Source organism: Pinus tabuliformis, chromosome 6 (assembly GCF_031772625.1).
Source record: "Pinus tabuliformis cultivar Carrire ecotype Pingquan chromosome 6, CPIR1, whole genome shotgun sequence".
Classification (NCBI taxonomy): Eukaryota; Viridiplantae; Streptophyta; class Pinopsida; order Pinales; family Pinaceae; genus Pinus; species Pinus tabuliformis.
In genome coordinates this window covers 307,579,492-307,597,049 of record NC_142292.1, presented here as the reverse complement: position 1 = coordinate 307,597,049, position 17,558 = coordinate 307,579,492, and the positions used below count along the sequence as shown (strand labels likewise).

The 17,558-nt window shown below is 36.3% G+C and overlaps 1 protein-coding gene across 1 annotated transcript in view; it reads right to left on the bottom strand.

Annotated features, from left to right (window-relative positions):
• The window catches only part of LOC149258542 (uncharacterized), a 398,534-nt gene that overhangs the window by 363,532 nt on the left and 17,444 nt on the right, over nt 1–17,558 (bottom strand). The window lies entirely within an intron of this gene.

Here is a 17,558-nt window from a genome sequence, read left to right as displayed (position 1 = left end):
GTACCCAATCCTATAGATTGGTGACCTTTTGGACCAGCTCAAAGGGGCCAAAGATTTCAGCAAGATTGACTTGAAGTCAAGTTATCATCAGGTTCCTATCAAACCCTTTGATGTGTGGAAGACTTCCTTCAAATCCAAGGAAGGCCTTTTCGAATGGTTGGTCATGCTGTTCAGATTGACAAATGCCCCTGTAACCTTCATGAGACTGATGGACGACATCTTGTGACCCTTCACCAATGCATTCATGGTGGTGTATTTAGATGACATCTTGATCTTTAACCAGAGTTGGAAAGAACACCTCCATTATATTCGATAGGTCCTTCAAACCTTGCGACAACACAAGCTATGTGTTAACTTGGAGAAATGAACCAATTTTGGCCTGACCCAGGTTCAATATCTAGGATACATCATTGATGAGCAGGGTGTACATATGGACCCATCCAAGGTACAAGTCATTCGGGATTGGCCAGCCCCAACCACTCTAACAAAGCTCTATAGCTTTTTGGGTCTTGCCAGTTTCTATGATAGGTTCGTGTTGGGGTTCTCTCATATCATTTTGCCTTTAAGTCAAGTCAACAAGGGTGGAGCGAAAGCAAAGTTTTTTTGGTTGGAAACCCAACAAAAAGCGTTCTCTAAGTTGAAGAATTGTCTCTATTTTGCACCAGTTCTCACATTACCAGATCTGCAACAACCATTTGAGATTGAGACAGATGCCTCTGACTATGCTATTGGTGTGGTTTTTACTCGACATGGGCATCTAGTGGCTTACCAAAGTGAGACACTTTCAGACATAGTCCGAAAGTACCCCACTTATGACAAAGGAATGTATTCCAATGTGCAGGCCTGCCATCAATGGAAGCATTCCATTATTGGGGAAGGAAATGGTCGTCCACAAAGCCACCAACCTCTACAGTTCATACAAACACAAGAGAAGCTGCAGAATGACCGCCATAAGAAATGGTCCACATATATGCAACAGTTCTATTTGAACATTAAATATAAGAAGGGAAACACCAATAATGTCACTGATTTCCTCAACTGACCACTAGTCACAACACTGATCATTGTGCTCGACTCCTATGGGCATGAGACATCAAGGTGGCCGCATCTTTACAAGAGTGATACAGAATTTGGTAGCATATACGAGACACTCTTGGAAGGGAAGCAAGTTCCAAATTTTCACCTTCAGGATGCATTGTTATGCCACTTGGGGCACATTTGTGTTCCTTCAAGTAAGCGTGCCAATATTGTTTAGGAGGCGCACTATAGTCGGGTCACTAGACATTTCAAAGAAGAGAAAACAATGGCAGTATTGTAGAAGTATTTTTATTAGCCAAAACTTCGTTAGGATGTTGGGAAATACATTAGATCCTGCACCGCCTGCACCATTGCCAAACCAACATCAACAAGCAAGGCCTGTATACTCCTCTACCTACTCCCAGTTGGCCTTAGGAATTTGTCTCCATGGATTACATGTCAAGCCTTCCTTCTAATAAGCACGAAAACAATTGCTTTTTTGTGGTCATCAACAGATTCTCTAACATGGCCATCATGACGTCCTGCAAGAAGAGTATCATAGCAGGGGCCACTGGTAAGCTCTTCTTTGAGAGAGTGTGGGTACACTTTGGGATCCTACAGTCCATTTTCTCAGATCAGGACAACATATTCCTAAGTGCATTTTGGTCAAGTCTCTAGTTGATGTCAGATACAAATCTTACTAAGTCCATAACTTTTTATCCCCAAACTGATGGCCAAACAGAGGTTGTCAACAGGATGATCATACACATTATGCACATGTACAACTCGAAGAATACACGCACATGGGATGAAAGTATCCCCTATGTCCAACATAGCTACAATAGATCTCTCCACAGCTCAATAGGCCACAACCCCTTTCAGGTAGGTCTTGGATTTTAGCCATTATGCCCCATTGATGTTCCCATACCATTTGCAGCCACTCAGGTAGATTCGGCTCACATTCAATCTGAAGATGAAAGGGCTAACAACTTCATTGAGCGCATTCAACACATCTACCAATAGGTCCATGATATATTGGATAGAGCCAATGCTAAGTAAAAGAAACTCCATGATCAACATCGAGTGACACACAAGTTCCAGGTGGGCAATAAAGTTTGGTTGCATTTGCAAAAGGAGCACCTTGCTGGACCCCACTACAAGCTCCGCCCACTCTGATATGGGCCGTACACCATCACCAAGGTTGTCAGTGACAATGCCTTCAAGCTCAGCATCCCACCGTTCCTTGGTCTGCACCTAGTGTTCAATGTAGATCACCTTCGTCCATACTTTCCACCATTGTTGGGCACATGTGACATTGCAGAATAACCCACACCAACAGAGCTTAACTCAGACTACATTGAACAAGACATAACAGATTAGATCATGGACACATAGATCAAGAATAGTCACCAATAGAGGATACAGTTATATCGAGTTGTCAAAGTGGGCCAACCCTTTCACCAGGGAAAGTGGTTCACCAGGGACTAGGTTCAACAGAAATTTTCTCACCTCATGGAGGCTCTACATGCAATGGCAACCATTTCTTCCTAAGGGGGGAGGAATGATCCAGGAGGATATTGGTGGCCACCCGCCTATTCCACCTAGACCCCCTAGTCAGTTTCATCTATTTCCTTGTTCATTTCAACATTTACTATTTTTAGCATTTTTTCGGACCTGAACTTCAAGAGCAGTTTTAATCCCCTAAATGATGTTTTTTTGGGGTTTGCGGTAGGCCCATGTCCATAGGCAAGGTCATATAGTGAAACCTGTAATACTCGGTGAGACCTTTCGAACAAGGTATCGTACGTGCCAAATGGAGATAATATGACCAAGTTACGATCCTGGGAAGTTGGTTGCCCAACTAACCCCAACGAGGCCCACAAACTCTTGGTGTGACATCTCCTGCGGTTAGGGTTTTGGTTGTTTAGGGTTTTATCATGTTTTCCAATAATAAATAGGCCATTGAGCCTCATTGTAACATAGTTCAGAGGCATGTAGCCACCACATCCCTTCCTAGAGATAAACTATCATGGCCCGAGATATCTTATTTCCATTCTATTTGTAAGCATAGTTCAATATTTTTCTATTAATTAATTAAAGTGTTTTTCTGTTGCATCTATGTGTTTATGATTATATCTCTAATTTTTTGTGTTCTTGTTTAAGTTCAGATCAAACTACCTCCAAGATTTTTGCTGAAATAGAAATTCGAATTTTCTCTAGTTTGACCAAGGAAAACTCAAATTGAGATTTTCTTGATGCATTTTCAACACTTCCTCTCAGCAAGAAAGGGATTATCAGCCACCCCTATCTTGTACCTATGGAACTTTAACTTCCCCTTAACAAGGCCTTTGTCAAAATATCAACATCTTGTTCCTATATTGAAATATACTACAACAACATAATCCACCTTTGCACAAATCTCATAGATGGTGATACTAGATATCAATATGCTTGGATCAATCATGAAAATCATGATTCTCATAGGGTTTGATGCAACTCTGGTTATCATAGTAAATCACAATAGGATCCATCATTTGACTAAACAATCCAACAAGTATTTTTCTCATCCAGATTGCCTCACATGCTACTTGACTTGCAGTCATGTATTCTTCTTTTGTCGAGTTGAGTGCCACATATCTTTGCTTCCTATTGTACCAAGAAACCATTACAGACCCAAAAATAAAAATTCCACTTGATGTGCTCCTCCAGTTTGATGGACTTCCTACCCAATCTGCATCGGTGAAGCCACACATCTTAACTCCCTATGTCCGTCTATACCAAAGTCCAAATAAATTAGTGCCTCTGAGGTACCGTAGAACATGCTTAACTTCCCTCCAAAACAGTTTGGTTGGCCTAACCATAGCTTGAATCAGTTGGTTGACTACAAAGAACATGTATGGTCATGCGTTCACAAGATACATGAGTGAACCCACCAACTTCCGGTAAACAGTCGCATCCACTTCCTCACCTGAAGTGGTGTCCTTTCATCTAGTTGGTTGCTAGAGGATTCTCCATGGGTTTGCACATGTCCATGCGGAACCTCTGAAGTATCTCATTGACATCCTTTCCCTGAGAGACAAATAGTTCTCCATCTTCTTGCCATACTTCCAATCCAAGAAAATAGTGCATGAGACCCATGTCCTTCATCTCAAGCTCTCTTGCAAGGTCCTCCTTGCAAGATTTGATCAACTGCTCATCACTATTCAAGATCAAGTCATCAACATATAAAAAAATAAACAACAATTTACCTTCTACCAAAATATGATAGAGGTTTGCATCTGCTTCAATTCTGGTGAAGCCTGAAATGGCGAGATAACTATCGATTCAGGTGTACAAAGCATGGGGTGCTTTCTTGAGACCATATAATGCTTGCTTGAGTCTCCACACATGAAACTCTCAATCAAAAGTCTCAAATCCTTTTGTTTGCTCGATATACACCTACTCCTCAATAACTCCATTGAGGAATGCAATATTCACATCCATCTGGTTGATCTTCCACCCCATCTGTGTAGCCAAAGCAAGGACTGATCTAATTGATGAGTACCTTGCTATAGGAGCAAAGGTATCCTCATAGTCAATCCCCTCCACCTAAGAGTACCCCTTGGCCAAAAATGTGGCCTTGTACTTTTCTATGCCTTTGTCAGCTACCTGCTTCACTTTGAATATCCATCTTGAACCCATAACTGATTTGTCTGCTAATCTTGGGACCACTTACCAAACATTTTTCTTCAATATGGATTCAGAATCCTCCACCATTGCATCAACCCATATAGGTTTCTTTGTTGCTTCCTCGAAAGAGGATGGCTCTGTCTCTATTATATCAGTCATTAGAGCCATGTAGACACAGGCCGATTAGGTGACCTTCTCTCCCTACCCTGATTTGAAGGAGCACCCAAATTCTCCCTCACATCTTGCACAAGTATCTCAACTTCTCTCATTCTCTTCCTGCCTTCTTTGGATGGTTCTGCTTGAGTGACTGTCTCCACTCTCTACTCCTCAACTTGTGGCTACTCCATAACATCATGACGATCTTCCTTTAGAGCTAAAATCTCCTCCTCTGGTGGGATCTGGAGCTCCCTCTCAAGAAAGCATTGCATGGATTTATCTTCATCAAATTTGACATCCCATCGCACAACTATCATTATGGGGGAATGGAAAATACACACGACAGTTGTGGGGAGTGTCTGTGTAACCCACAAATACCCCCAACTCTGTTGTCATCTCTAGCTTCTTCCTTGATTCTTTGGAGACATGGAAATAGACAAAGGCTCCAAAGATCATAAAGTGCGACACATCCAACTTCCTTCCCAAAAAAGCCTCCTCCAGTGTGGTCATGCCAAGAATCTGATGAGGACTCCTATTCTGCAAATAGACTGTTGTGTTGCATGCTTCATCCCACAAGTGCAGAGGTAGGATTTGGTCATGTAACATCATCGATGATGCTCCCAAAATGTTTCGATTCTTCCTCTCAGCCACTCGATTTTGTTGTGGGTTGTGGGGTGCTGTCAACTCTCATTGAATGCATTCTTTTGCACGGAAATTTTTAAACTCATTCGACACGTACTCACCTCCATTACCACTCCTAAGAGCCTTCACCTTCTTTCCCATTTCTTTCTCTACTAGTTCCTTAAACTCTAAGAAATTGGAGAAATTCTCATCCTTCTTCTGCATGAAGAATATCTAACACTTCGTGAGTAGTCATCAATAAATATGACAAAATACTTGTGCCTGGAAGTGGAGGTTGTCAAGAAAGGTCCACAAACAACAGAGTGGATCCTTTCCAAGACTACATGTGTTTTGTTGTCCCAATCATGGAAATTGGCTTTTGTGTACTTCCCCAAGGTACACCATTTGCTTTTGTCCCACTGCTCTAGTGCTCCTTTAGGAAGGCATGTGGTAATATGATGTGTGATCTTCAAAGCACCATGATTCAAATGGCCAAGTCTTCTATGCCAAAGTTTACCGACATCGCAACTTTGCACCTTCTTCGCCTTTTTTCTCAATGAAACACAATGGTCCACATCTAGCTTGTAGAGGTTCTTCACACAAACCCTGATCTGCTTCACCTGTCCCGTAGCAATGTGTCTCAGGAATGCCTTTCCTTTGCTATAGATCACATCGTAACCATGGTACTCCAAGACTGCAACGGAGACAAGATTCTTCTTTAGACCCAGAACAAACATCACATCCTTGAGCTTGAGAGGGGAGCTAGACTCCCTCTAAAAGGTGATGATAGCAATCCCGATCATGATGTACCTTCCATCATCTCCCATCTTGATGTGCATAAAGATATCCTTCTCCTCCAAATCACTAAAAAAAATCTATTCTCCATCATATAGAATGAGGCACCGCTATCGAGGTACCACACGCTTCCCATCACGATGTTGGCCATGCATGGAATGAGAGTAAAATCAATCTTGAAATGTGAAGCCAAAGCTTAACCTGCTACTCCTCATGAGGTCTTCTTTCTTTTCTTCTTGTGTGTACACTTCATGGCATAATGCCTGAATTCATGATAGTGAAAGCACTTGATTCTAGACAAGTCTTTCTTCTTGCCCCCTTGACTAGACTCTGCTTTGGATTGGGATTTCTTCCCCTTCCCTTTATTTTCCTTTCCAACCAAGGCACAATTCTCCGCATCCTCTCCCTTGGATGAAGTCTCGTATCTGGTATTCCACCTTATTTCCTTCAGTACCAGGTCAGACCATAAGCGCTCTCAAATTGGTAGTTTATCCATACCATTTACCGAATCTTGATAGCTATGTCAACTCTTTGGAAGACCCAAAAGGGATAGAGCTACCAAGTCTCCTTTAGGGGCATTAATACCAACCCTACCAAGTTCACCATGACACTGTGTAAACCCACTCAAATACTATAGAATTATGTCATTCTTCTGCATCTTGATACTTTTAATCTTGTCCTTGAGTTCCATCTTCCTGTGGTCACTATTATTCTCGAACAATTTTGTTAGTGTTTTCCACATCGCAAATGGAGTCTCTTTTCTATGGAGATTCGAGACAATATGATCCCATATTCCCTCCAATATGATTCTCCTCACTTTGGCCACATCTGTCTTCCATTGAGCAAGATTCTGGGCATCATATGCTTGGGGTTTTTATACATATGTCTTGATGTATTCTACCATCCCATTTTCATCCAATACTATGTCCATGCATTCCTTCCATGCAACAAAGTTTTAGGTTCCTTCCAAGGCATACTCGAGGCTAAGTCCATTGAAAGCCATCTTCTAAGTCCTGAAGAAAACTTGAAACACTAATCTTCAAATTTTAACTTCCTGCAACGACAACTTTGAAATCTTTGTTCTATAGTGATTCCAACTCTGATACCATGTAGAAATTAATGTGTATATTCAATACTGCTCGTGAAATTTACTAAATCACAAGACTTGAAGGTACTCTACTAATATGCGGAAGTTAATTCACCATCTAGAATGAGAATCATAGACATGCAAAAGGAAACATCACACATGAAAAAATTTATCTAGGGGAAAGAATCTGCTGAAAACCCCTTACTATCTATATTGCATTAATTAAAGAATAAATATGAAATACATATGCTTTCTCAAGCCTGAGCACACCCTGCAAGTGTATAGTATATCCCTCTACTTGACTGACTAACTCTGGCCAACACTTAGCCAATTTTCAAGCCCCCCAAGCTCCCATTTCCTTGCATTGTTTCCTTGGAAAATTGACCCCTATTATTTAGGAATTTCCCACTATTAAATTTTTCAATTCCCTAGTGTCCTTTCTTTGACTGCATGCACCACCTGTACACTTTGGAATATGCTACAACTGATAGTACACTACCTTGGAATCTCCATCTCAACTAGGTAACTCAAATTCTCTGCATGCAACAACTATTTTGGGATGATTGATCAGTTAAGTGTTTGATTACTGAGTGTGGTTGAAGTTCCACTTCCACAACTTGACCTCCACTAGTTCTTTTGACAGTTAGAATTAGTTAAATTGACAATAACTCAAATTAATTGAAATAGATTGCTACAAATTAGGAATCAAACTTATTGAATTGAACTCAAGCTTCCCCAACTCGAATTAATTGATTTAACTGAGTGACAAGTGCCATGTCACCTCAGTTAACTACCTCCAAGATTTCTTCTAAAATAGAAATTCGAATTTTCTCTAGTTTGACCAAGGAAAAGTCAAATTGAGATTTTCTTGCTACAATTTCAACATTCATCATCATATAATGATTGTTAGTTAGTTTGATTTAGTTCCTAGTTTTAGCTTTGGTTGATATTGTGATTTGGAAATAAAAATGAATATATGTGGGTGAAATCACAATATAAATCAAACTCAATTTAAGTTTTTGAATCAACACTAAAGCTATAAGTGAACAATTGAGAAAATAAAATCTAAGCAATGTAATACCTTCCCAATGGAATTCACCTAATAGTGCTTCATTTTGAGTGTTTAAAAAAAGGTATGTGGGTGGCTCACTATGCTTGAAAATAACTTAAAACTACTTGGCTACAAAGTCTTAGGGTAATAGCTTTGACACACAAAATGTTTGTTCCCTAGATACTGAGATGACGGTTGTATTTATAGGCTTGTCATGTGTCAATCGATGATTGAGATTGCATGCAACTGATTGAATATCAATGGATTAGATTTGATGAGAAGATTTTATTTAATGAAGGTTACCAATTATATGATATAGTTAATTAATTGCATAATCAAAGAAATTAAAATCGCGTAGTCTAAAAAAACCTACAAAATAGCCCAAAAAATTCGGCAAGATTATGAAACATTTTGACATACAGTTTTGAAAATCTTGGTTACAATTGTCAAACTTCAGGATTTTGGGTGCCCCAGAGGTTTTTGATGGTGCTAAATCTATTTCCACCAGAAAAAAAAAAAATTCAAACACTCCAACTACTTGATTTTTTGAATTTTTGTTATTGGATTCCAACAAAAAACTATTGTTCGGTCTATTTTGTTGCGTCGGTAGACAAGTCCAATTAAAATTAGTTGCAGTTAAGAGGTGGGAGTGGATTATCAATCTGATTGTGTGCATGAGAGGACACATACACATAAAATAAATATTTTATTTTATTAGAATATATAAATTTATAAAGTGAATAAATAAAATAAAATTTAAATATTTATTCAACTATAAAAGAATCAGTCCATGGGGTCTTGGATAGACGTTTATCGGGTGCACTATTAAAGCATTCCTATATGTTAAATCATCGGTTCAATTCCACACCCTATTCAGGTGTTATTCTTGTACATGACCATGATGTAGCCTCACTAATGTTGAACTTACAAAAAAAAATTATGAACAAATGAATGATATTTTATTGTCCACGTGACTAAACATAGTCTATGGGACCCCAACCTACCTATTTTTCACCTTTTAAAATTCATTCATTTTCTTATTCAAACTGATGATGAGATGACCCAGCCTTCTAACAGTCCCCTTACTAAAAAGACAATACTAAGGGACTGATGCTAGCATATTGCCATAACTATCCCTGATGACTTTGAAAGCATCACATTCCAAAATGAAATGTTTTTCCAATTCCACTGCCCTAGAAGTGCAAAAAGTACACACCCATTCTTCCCAAGCTTCTTTAGGTCTTTTCCACTGCCCCGTTTCACACCAAAGTTGATGCAAGTTAGTTCTTAATTGATCAATAAGAATCTTTTCTCTCTATGAAATGATAGCTCTAATGTAGTCTTTTTGTTGGAGATCACAAGTGGGGTTGAATTCCTCAACATAGTACTTCTTTCTACCCAACTCTTTTCCCCATATATGCTTAAAAAATTTCTCCATAACAAAATTATTTAACTCCTTGCTATTTGAGGGACATGCATTGAGGTAGAAATGCCATTTTTGCACCCATATGTTGTTTTGTCTCATCCATGTTTTCTTTCTTTCACTCATGCCTTCATTGAAGACAACTTTAGGCCATCTACATACTCCCAGTTGCTCAATTCATTTTAGATATTTTATAAGACGCACCATAGAAATTGCTTTGATGGGAGTGATGAGCCCCAAAAATGTACAATTATTTGGGCTCATTCAACCTCCTAATTTGACTTAATCCACCATTCTCATTGGTTTATTGCATGTTTTTGATTATATTTATGTTAATAGAGTGAATTTGGTTAGTCATTATGCCAACAAGTCTAATGGGTGCTTTGTGTAGCCTTTTTGGTCAACTTGGAGACAAAATTGAAGGTCTTAATGAGCACTTGGCAGCCAAATTCGTGGGAGAACAAGCTAGAGGATTTGTAGGAAGGTGTTCCCTTCATTTATGGGCCCTTACCTCAAATTCTCCACCATCAGCTCGGAGTTCAAGGGCCACCGAATCAATCAGCACAAGGGCAGCCAAGCAAGTCAAGTAGGACTATTGTTAACTCCAAGTCTTGGGCAGCCGAGTCCCTAAATTTTAGGAGGACTGTTGGGTCCTCAAATTGTATAAATAAGAAGGCTTAGGGCCTCATTTTGGTTAGCCAGTGTAGCCAGTGGATGTTAGCTAGTTAGCCAGTAGATAGTAGCTAGTAGTTAGTCATTTCGTAGCCTTGTTGTAGTCATTTTGTAATTCGATTTGTATGCAATAGATTAGCTTTGCTTTCAGCTCATTCTCAAGCTCTCCTTGTGGACAATTTTGATGTAACTCTTCATTCTTGATTAATAAAGATGAATTCAGCTTTGCACCAGCTCTAAATCTCTCTTGGGAGGCTGTAGCTCTTGGGGTTGGGCCCATCTCAAGCGCCCAGTACCTCCCTTGTTTATCTTTATGTGTGTTTGCTGCGTTCTTAAAATAAAATCTGCTCTTTAGATCTTGCTTTGTTATTTTGGTTGTTTTTGTTGGTTAAAGTAGATTTTTATGTTTGGGAATCGATTGGTAGGAGTTTGTCATGCATTTAGATCTTTCGGAATGTTCTTGCTCACGTGATGTACATGGTTCTCGTTCCAAACAAGGCTGCTGTTTATTCATTTCATTGAAAGTTAGATTAAGTTAGATAGGACTTAGTTTGTTTGCAAGAATTCATTGATTCGGTTGAATGTGCATTGTGCAGGGCATCTCTATCACTCACTCACATGGTCAAGCTTCATCAGAGCCATCTGATTCATCCCATATCTAGGCTTCTCGCTTCACACCCATCCTCTTGCCCACATAACCCTACCTTCTTCTCCATTGTTGTCTCAACTACCTTAAAGCCAAATCAGCCTTCCACATATCATCTCACCACTCCATCCATCAGTTCCTGGGTCACTTCAGACCCCCATCCTACCTCCATAACCATCCATGCATCTTCCATCAATCACCCATCCTCAAAAATCCCATTTCGAAACATCCTGTAGAAGAATTACAGAACTTCCTGTAGAAACCCCTGCAGACTTCCTGTAGAAGTTCATAAACATGGTTGCATGGCATCCAGACTTTGTGAAACTCTCAGAAAGAATGTTAGGGATCCCTTAGACCCTCTCTGTACCATCCCAACCTTTCCCAAAGCATTTCATCCCTTGATCCATCCCTGCACAGTGGAAAACTAGTTAGAAGCACATGCATGATAATTTCAACAACTTAAGCAAAAATACAAAAAGATGTTTTCTTCAGATAGTGATAACTTAGACACATGCATTTTACCTTCCTAGAAGTAATGGCATCTCTTTTCGTAGTTTGCATTCTCTCCTTTGCATCAGTAGGACTAGCTGGTAGAATTAGGGTTTGCTAGGGTTTGTGTTTCTTTTTGGCTTTCAGTTTCTTTCCGCAAGTAGATTAGCTTCCTTTGAGTTAGCTTTCGTTCATCAGTTAAAAAGCTTCTTCTAAGAGCTCATAGAAGTTGGCTTGAGCCCCTAGCGGACTTGTGCCAGCTGACCAAGTGACAGCTGCGGCAAGAACTAGTACTTGTGCATACAGCATCGTCGCTTCCAAGTTTGTTACAAACTACCGGGTTGATAAAATTAGAGAAGGAAGCTCCAGGAGTTGTAGCATTATTGCTACAATACTGGAGCCCACCAGGGAGCTGCTCCTGTTTCACTCAAAATTATCTCATAAAGAACCAAACTTTTTATTTTGAATTTGTTCATGATCAAGCGTTTTTTTATTTTCTCAATTTGTTTCCATTTTGAGACAGGGGTACTTCTAGCCCATAATTCACACTCATATAGTATCACTGGACAAACTAGGAGTCCAAAATGCACTTTAATCATTTTCTAATCCCATAACTCTGCCTCTATACATTTGTTTTGAAGAGTATATAATGCTTTCCACCCTCCTAAAATTCTCTTCTTTCTGCAGTCCTCCCAATTAAGCTTGTCGCTAAAATCAATCTCAATGTACTTTTACTCAATTACTTCTTCAAGAATGTTACCCTTAAAGAAGAATGTGTGTTGGCTATTCTTCAATTTATTAGAGAAAATCATTATTTTGGTCTTGTTGGTATGGACTTGCATCCCCACTACTCTGAAAAAATGCTCAAAGGGCATATAGGTGCATCTGCAATACATGAGCCATTTTGCAATTAAGACAAGGTTATCAACATACAAAAGAATCTTTATCACAACTCTCCCAACCGAACATCATCTCCACCTTGCAGATCTAGTCACTCTTCAAGTTTATCAATATATAAACCAAAAAGAGTAGGGGATAAAGGGCAACCTTGCTTGACTCCAATGTCACTTCTAAAACTTTTTGAAATTCCTACTAAAGATCTAATTTTGACTTTTACCTCTTCGTAGAGCCTATGCACAAAAAATCTATAATGTAAAGGAATTTCAAATTCTTCGATTCTATGCCACAACTTATCTTTAGGGACCATCTCAAATGCCTTTTTGAATTCAACAAAGTAGCAAAATACTTCTTCTTTGCCCCCCCAAAGCCTTTTCAATACTCTGTCTCAACATGATACCATGATCAACTGTAAAATTCTTTGGCCTAAAATCTGCTTGCCCATTTTCCCTCTTTTCTTTTACTTTTTCCCACTTACTGATTCTATTTTCTACCATGCTGTTGAGAGCTTTGCAAACAAATGATTGGTCATAATGGTTCTATAGTTGGAAGGATTATTAATGTCTCCACTTTTAAAAAGCGCTATTGCTAGGCTAGTCGTCTAGGCTTATGGGAATCCTTCTCGAATGATGTTGTTGAATATTTCCATGATGTGTGGTGCAAGAGTGTTTAGTCCCCACTTTAAATATTCTACTTAAGGCTCAACCAAGTCCTTTTCCTTTCCAGTTTTCAACTTCTTAATTCCAATCTCCACCTCCTGTAGTGTGAGAAGTTTTGTAATTGTGTTGGTCCCGGGGGAGGCTCAATCTCTCATTATTTCTCATAGAGTTGTGTTGCATAATCAAATCATTAGTTGACTATAATATTATTTTCAGTTTGCCTCTAATTATTATAAAACACTGAGTTAAATAATCATTCAATTATAGGAGACTAGAAAAAGAAAAAATGATTAAATAATAAATTTGTTTAATTAATGTTTGAAATAATTTAAAGTAATTAAATAATTAAAAATTATTTAATTATGGTGTAGGAAAGAAATGATGTTTAAAAAATGATTTCTTTTTTATATTCACATAGAAGTATACAAATGAAGATAACCAATCAAACTTAAACCTAACTGTAAATATAAATAAATGATTTTGTGTGAAAATGACAAATCAAACTTAAACCTAGTCTTAAAATATAGATAAATGATTTTGTGTGTATATATGTGTTTTTTTTAACCAACGAAATCAACAATTAAAATATGAATCAATTCAGCCTGTTACATAAAATATTTTAAATTTTAATGAAAAAATATTCTAAATTATATCATGCTAATATTATTATTAATTTAAAAAATATATGTTTATATGTTTTTTATAATGTAAAACTTTATTGAATTGAGGCTTCTGTTATCCATATCAAGTTTATGAGAGATTTTTCGGCATAAATCACAAGAAATTTCATTTGTTGACGTGTTTCAAACCAACCAGTATGGTTCATCGTCAGGACAAGTTGAAGAATCAGATCTAGCTTAGCATCTTAAATAGTTAGATTAGAAGAACACAACGGCTATAATTCATGACAAGATAACGGCTATATTGTCTAACGGTTAGATTTGACCAGGAAACGGTTAGAAGGACCGGATCAGGGGCAAAAACCTATATTATAATAAAAGTAAAGGGACCATTTATAGTTATAAATATATATTAAACTAAATTAATTACAAAATAAATTAATATATATTAATATTTAATTATAAAGGTTATTATAAATAGTAGAGTAATTAATAGTTAGTTATAAAAGTTGTTAAATATTATAATATTAGTTAGTTATATTCTTTAAAAAACGAGTTGAAAGGACCATGCTAAATAATAATAATAGTAGTTACTTAAAAAAAAAGATGATAATATTTAATTTTATAGTTATTTATAAAAGTTATAAATATGAAAGTATTAGAGTAACCTAAGGGTCATCAGAACAAAAATAAATAAAAATAAATAAAATAAATAAATAAATTGATTAATTAATTATTTTAATATATAAAATTAGTTAATAGCTTAATTAAGGGTTGAAATTAGCATCCTATCAAACATTAATTTTATTATTAATTAAAATCAACTTAATAGCAGAAATTAAGCGCTACTCAAATACCTCAAATAATAACAACCACACCTTAAAGGATAGAGACCACAGGATGCCTAGGAAGAGAGGGCTGGGACCCAGCAACTACTGATCTTCCAGCCATCCTCCCTATTGAGATTGATACGCCTTTTCTCGATCTCAAGCGCTTCCCTAAACTTTCGGTGATGGAACTGCGAAACTTTAGTAATAACATTGGCCTCCTCAATGCAGACGTGATGATTAGTTTTATCCACATGTTCTGCTAAAGTAGAAGACTTGGTTCTCCTATGCTTAAGGTCAGCTACGTTCTCATTAATCCTTTGATTAATGGAGTGACCCGTCTCACCAATATAGGGGGTCCCATAGGAACAAGGAATAATATATACCCCTTTCATGTCCTTAGGGTTGATAAGGTCCTTCACAGATCTGAGGGACTTTCGAATGGTGTTAAGGGGTCTAAAGGACGAGGGGACATTATGTTTTCTAAGAATCCTCGCAATTCTACCAGTGGTCCCCTCGACGTACGGAAGATGGACACCTAGAATTCGTTCCTTCGGTTCCTTTTTAGTTAATGAATTCTTAGCCGCTTTGAGGAACTCTTTTTGTCCCAAGTATCTACTATAACTGTTCTCAACAAAGACATTAAGGAGATGGGATTTCTCTTCCTCGAAGCTCTTTTCATCAGAGATCCTTAAGGCACGAGTAGCAAGGGTGTTGAGAACTCCCAATTTCTGAGCTGGGAAATGGTGGGAACTAGCATGAAGATACTACTCTATATGAGTTTTCTTACGAAACACTCAGTGGGAGAGGGAACCATCATTATTCTTAGAAATAAGAATATCATGGAAAGGGAGGCAACCGTTGACTTCTTGTTCCTTAGTGAATTTAATTGTCGAGGATTGATTATTGAGATGATCAAAGAAGAGATCTAACTCCTTTTGGCTGTGAGACCAGATGACATTAGTGTCATCTACATATCTCTTCCAAAGCTTAGGTAGGAGACGGGCTGAGCTAAGAGCTTTGGATTCAAAATCCTCCATAAAAAGATTTGCAACAACAGGGGATAGGGGAGAGCCCATGGCGACTCCACAGGTTTGCTCAAAGAACTCACCTTCAAAACTGAAAAAGGTCGAAGTGAGGCAGATCTCTATTAACCGAGTTGTATCAAGATTAGTTAGATGGTTGATCACTTCCATAGCCTCATTTATAGGGATGAAAGTGTACAAGAAAAACAACACTGGTTGGTTTGAAACGCGTCGACAAATAAAATTTCTTGTGATTTACACCAAAAAATCTCTCATAAAAATGTAAAACTTATTAAATAAGGTAGAAAACCTATTTGATTACTCATCCCTTTTTAATGCGTTATTTTTCCTTTCATATTTTATGTTATAATTTTAGGTAATATATTCATAAAAATTATATATATATATATATAGATATATTCTATAAAATTTTAATATTTTTTTTTAATTAATTCAACTTTATTCAAAATCAAATATATTACTGTACACAATTCTGAATTATCAACATATAAAAACATTGTAACTCTAATTAAATTAAAATATATTCTTCACATTTTTAAAACATGAATGTTTCATTTATATTAAATAACCTTAAAAAGTTATTTTTCCAAAATCCTCGGCCTCATGCTTTCCTACTTGACAAACGCATAAGCAATGTTTACACCTCATCTGAAACGACTTGCATGATCAGGTCTTTTGAATCTCCCGAACCTAAAAGACATTTCTCTATTACCGCATCTTAAATTTAAAAACACAATTAAATTAAATAATTTAATTTAATTAAAAATAATATTACATATAAGAAATGAAGTTTCAATCACACCCAGATAAATATTAAAAAATAAAGCAAAACAAACATTATTAAAATCACTATTAAATGCTAATATTATATATTAAAAAAACCAATGATTCAATCACATGCGTAGACAAACATTTTAAAAGTAAAATGAGACCAACATTATTAGCAACAGAATTAAAAAATAAAAATATAATGATTCAATCACATTCATAGAGGAACATTTAAAAAATAAAATGAGACCAACATTATTAGCAGCAACAGTAAGTATATATACATATATAATCTTTTTGAAATTTATATATATATATATATATATATATATATATAATCTTTTTGAAATCTATATATATATAATCTTTTTGAAATCTTTTTACATATATTACATTATTAGTAGCAATTTGAAACTACAATACACTATAAAATTTCGTAAAATATTATAATGATTACGTCTTTGTTTAAAATATTAAAAATAATATAATGATTCGTCTTTGGTTTAAAATATTAAAATAATGATGTGATTTTTTAAAAATATATATTAAAAGTAATAAAAGGTTTTATGATTAAAGTGTTTATAATAGTATAAAATTATAATTTAAAATAGATTATTTATTTAATTTAAAATACATATAAAAATACATTAAAATTATTTATAATATTATTAAAATATTTTAATTCATTATATATATTTTAATAGGTTACATTAATTTTGAGATAATTGATATACTTAATTTGTGGTTTGAGTAACTTATAGTCATAAATATTTAAATGAAATTATACTTAAGTCACATCAATTTTTAATATTTTTAATTAATTATATTTTAATAGGTTACATTAATTTTGAGATAATTGACATATTTAATTTGTGGTTTGAGTAATTTGTAGTCATAAACATTTAAATAAAATTATATTAAGCTATATCAATCTTTTATATAATTAAATTTTTGGAAATAATTTTTACGCTACAGAATAGTTTAACAAAACATTGTCACCTATAATACTCTACACCTAGTACTCATCACTCATTATAATATAAATTTAAAATTAAGCAAAAAATTTTGGTAGAAATCACATAAGAGAAAGGACTATGTTAAAAAAAAAAAGAAGT